Source organism: Egretta garzetta, unplaced genomic scaffold, assembly GCF_000687185.1.
Source record: "Egretta garzetta isolate BGI_Z169 unplaced genomic scaffold, ASM68718v1 scaffold283, whole genome shotgun sequence".
Lineage (NCBI taxonomy): Eukaryota > Metazoa > Chordata > Aves > Pelecaniformes > Ardeidae > Egretta > Egretta garzetta.
In genome coordinates this window covers 208599-213611 of record NW_009259043.1, presented here as the reverse complement: position 1 = coordinate 213611, position 5013 = coordinate 208599, and positions in this window count along the sequence as shown.

Sequence of the window (5013 nt, the reverse complement as noted above, 5' to 3'; positions counted from 1 at the left end):
GTGCACTTAAACCCCTGAACTTGGTGCACAGGGTTTTTTTCAGCAAACAGAGTCCAGTGGTGTGGATTTAAAAGGCAGACATGCTTTTGAATTCATGAACAATCAAAATGCTAGAGAGCTACCAGTTATGCATAGGCTGGTGATTCTTTTATTTGAAGCTTGACTTCTTCTTCTCTGTACATGTATACCATATTGTTGAAAATGATGCAAAGAATATTAGTTACCTCGAAAGAAGCTCACTAACAGTCTTTTCTCATTTCTTAAGGTATAAAAACCACATATACTTGTTCTCAGAATCTTCATTTTTCTGAGACTACAAACCATGTTTTTCACTATAGTTTTTAACATCATTTTTAAGATCACTTAACAGATCAGCTGTCTGTGATCAAACTACAGCCAATTCCAGTATACAATGTGCAAGTCTGAAGAAACACTATAAGTTTTGCTAGATTTACTCTAATTTCAGCCTAGTATAACTGGAAGCTAGGTTCTTACACCAACTACTTCACCAGAGGTCTCATGTGGTAGCAACATCACTTTCATTTTTTTAAGTAGCATAATGAAGGCACAGCAATGAAGACTGCAAAAGATTTACCAAATTCATCCAGTTTATGACAAACTAGTTTCTATAACTAGTTATAACTAGTATGTTCCATTCATTGTTGACTCAAATTATATCTCACTCTGTTTTAAAAAAAGAGTTCTTTAATTTTTATTATCACCTTTTCCATAAAATCCATCTTTTAATAAGACAGTGCTTGTTTAGCATTGTGTTTAATTTGTGATCTTCACATCTTCAATATTTAAATATTTTTTGTGACCTTTTTTCTGACATTCTTGTAAAATTTTCCTGTAGTTTCAGCACCTAGCATTTAATCTAACATTGAAGGCAAGGATTTTTTAGTAAAGAAGACAACACAGGGTAGAAAACACAGTACCGTAAAGGCTAATGCAGCAGTATAACATTTATACCACTTATAACTTCCTACATGTTGACACAAGCAGAGAGAACCTTGCAAAGATGGAATTTCCCCTAGCTCTTGGGGACTTCAAGCAGTGTAAGTTTTAATTTGTTTCATTCTGTGGCTGCTAGAGAACAAAATCCAGGATACTCTGCCATACATATCACAATCCCTATGGAATCAACACATTCATGTGACAGTCATCTCTTAATGTGGGATAACTTGAACAACAGCGCAGCTAGCTGTTCCCCTGCTCAGAATGGATGCTCAATCTCCCTCTAAATTAAACCACTTATATAGGTGATACAAGGTAGATGTTTTGATTATTTACCAATTTTGATAGTTATTATATTTTAGACATGAAACTCCATTTATGGTCTTGGTGAAGAAACATAGGCATGAAGCAATTTTTTTTAATCTTAGAAAATGTAACTATGAAAGGTAACACAGAGCTGCAGTATGCTGGGGTCAGCTGAACACGCTGCATTCCTTAATTTCATTCACAGAATATCTGTAAGTGAGCCTTAGTTGCATTCTGTGGAATTTAAACAAATTAATTTTTTTCTTTATATTCTAAATGAAAAATTAAAGGGATAGAGGAAGAAGGAAGAAAGGCTGTCATAACGTATCACCAGCTTTTAAGTGTGGAAGCCTTAGTAAACAAAGCTTTAGTTCATGCAAACAAATACTTTGACTTTTTGCATGGCAGAATGTGGAACAGCAAAATAATGCAGAACACACATGTGACGATGAGATGAGGTTTCTGCAGAAGGCATCCTTTAATAATTTATTTCTTCAACTGATATTGAAGGTCATAGACATGAATTTACATCAATCTTTTTGTAAGTTTTGTAACAGATAATTTTTTTTTAAAATTGCAGATTATAACTAAAATCATAATTGAAAGAAATGCTTACCTTATCAGCTTCACCTGCGAAGGTAACAGTACAGCTTCTCAGCTGTACTTGGGGCAGACTTGCCGAACTCCTTGAAATATATCATGTGTAATTTTGTGACACGCCCCATGCTGCCTGTTCTGTGTTTACCAAATAAAGTGATGGATGGAGCTCAATGTCAGACATGCACTTTTACTTGGAATAAGTCCATTCTTAAAAAAAAAAAAAAAAAAAGCCTGTATGAAAGGATTTTACCCTAAAATCTCTAGAATGGAAGATTCATTCATCATAGCATGTGAAACCTTACAGAAAAGGAAGGAGTGTATTGAAATGGCTGAAACAAAAAAAAAATTATAAAAGCTATACATCAGAACTTGAAAAGTAAGTATGATTTGGTTATGGCGCAAATAGTGTGGCATAGCTCATGAAAATAAAACAAAAAAAAAGTGAGAAATTCAGTCTTGCAGAATCTGTCTAAGGAATTCTGAGTTAATTTCGTTATTATTCATCTGTAATGAGTACCAACAGGCCAGATCCCTCTCAGCCTCACCATTCAGTGAATTCAAAAGATTTGGTAAGATCAGCATATGCAGGACTGCTTGCTATTGTACGCCCACACTATACTTAGTGTAACTTTTCTCTCTCCTGTTGTTGGCTGGACCACCAATATCACTAGTCTTTCTTCCCACCAGAATCCATAAGTCTGAGGAATGGAGAAAATTCTGCTACCAAGGAACTAGAGAAATAACACATCCTTCAAATGTTAGTTGTCAAATTTAATAATACTGAAATAGATTATTCTGGAAAAACTTCTATGCAATTGCCTGGTGCCACTTACAGCCTGCATTGTAAATGACCACAGGCAGTGTTTCACAGAACAGTTTTTCATCCTAGAGCAATCTAGCTCAGGGAACTCAGACATAGTCACAGTCTGTGCAGCATATCAGTGGAACAAAACCTTCAGCAAGCATATTGTGGGAATACAAACTAATTTCAAAAGCAATATTCGGAGCATCTGTACAGCGAAGAATTACAGAGCTGAAGAAAGGTGTGTTGGGGAAAGAGGGGTTGGGCAGAGAAGAAAGGCAAGGCTTCTGTTGCTTCTTAAATTCAAGCATCAGGATATTTAGATCACAGTCAGATACTACCACAAAAGGATTTGAACTAGCTGCTAAAATTCTGAAGGGTAGTTTAAGGTGAGTTGTTCTCTTCCTTTTCCACAGGCCACAGCACCAGATGCTAGGTTCAAAATCTGCCTTTTGTACATACAGAGACCATTCTTACAGATCTTCCACAAGTAACTTCATGGCACATCAGGTGAACCAACCAGCGGAAGAAACATTCATGGTCTGCAGGACAGTCATAATATACAATAGCAAGCAGAAAGTAGTCGCATAATTCCTTTGAAATAAAAGAATGAACAGAGAATAAAAGAAACTGCTTTGACCTCTCTAAATGCCATGTGATTTTAAAACAGAAATACAAAGTCAATACACAAAATGCCTCTGAAATTGTCTAGAACAAATTATGCTTCTGGACAGAAGAGACGTGGACTCTTTAACCCTTTTAGTTGTCTGTGCAAGTGGAAAGCCTCTGAATCATCTATACCTTTCTCCCTGGTACAGTCCTTATTAGTCCTGTTCACCTGAAGATGCCAGTACAATAATAACCGTGGAGAGCTCAGTCTGGACGGGTGCACTTACATACCACCAGTACTTCACATGACACAGTGTGTAGCCCAGGCTGGCCCTGCTAAAGCCATCGCTATGCAGCAACAGTGCTTTTGAGGAAGGATCTTTAGGCCTTGCCTCACGTTGGTGGCCCATCACTGCAAACCTATTGTAAAGAGAACGAGCTATTCTCTCACAGGAGTGGTACAAAAATTGGTCACCACTGTTGTGAGTCCCTTTAGCTGAAAATGGTATCACCGTGCTGGTGGAAAGACAGGTCAAATGGGTGAATGTGTCTGTATATGGTGAATACCTTTAATCACACAATTGGGAGCGCTCCCTAAACTGCAAGCTGTTCCTGCAGCTGCTGCCCCGTCTGCCTTTTCTGCTTAATACTCCCTTGTTTCTGTTCAAACAGGCTTTAACACTCAAAGCCCTGGTCCATTGCTGTACACTTTCCAGCTCAGAAGTCAAAGGATTAGCCAATATGTTTTACCCTGTCACTTCTAACTTTCGAGTATGCCTTGAATCTTTTTCCTTGACAATTAAATTGTCTAGCAGTAGGCTCCAGCTCGCCGCATGTGAGCCACCTTGGCATTTGTGCACCATCTACCTGAATCACATTTGGGTCATCATGGACAACCTGTCACTTAGTAGTTACGAAGATGTCCAGTGAGTCAGTACAGTTGTTTCCTAACAGCCCATTTGCATTAGTGTTGTTCGCAATGGCATGGTTTTCAAAGTACTTCTGAGTTGAATATATTCATTAATTAAAGGGATTTTTTTGTTTTGCAGTAGAGAAGGGGCAGTACACTCCTCCAGAAGCGTGTTAATACACAACCCAGGTTACTGGTTTTGTTAGCATTTCTATTTTTTATTGGTCAAACGAATGATTAATGCAAAGCAAGTTGCAGAAGCAACAAAATCATTCCACAAGTAAGTAAAAATCTTGATCATGATCAGCCATCAGTGCAGAATTGTAAGGATATAAGAGGTACTGCATAGTCTACTCAGCACCTTTAGAACTGTCATGGAGCCTAGTGAGATTAAGAAAATCTTCCTGTGGTTGAAATGCTTCTTGGGATACAAGATGACAGATTGCCCTGTCCAGCACAGCTGTGTAATGCAGCACAAACACAAAAGGATGTGTTTTGCCACATGTCCTTGTTTCAACAATGCTTGTCCCAAGAAAGAGGTCAGCTAAGGCTCTGCTGTCCTTTGCTCTGCCAGGCATTTCATTGTGGAGCTGTCCCTAAACCAACAGACTCTTGGACATTTGAGCCTTTCCAAAAGGATATGAAGTCCAGGTCAGCTCACAGACCAAAGCCTCTCATCCAATCACAACAACCCACGCACAACTCAAGATTTTGTTCTCCTCCACACCACTGCTCTTTTGCCAGTAGGAAGGAGCATGATGACTGTTTTGTGTTTGTCTTGCTCAGAGTGACTGCCAGCGATTGTTCAGTTAGTTGCCATTGCAGATCT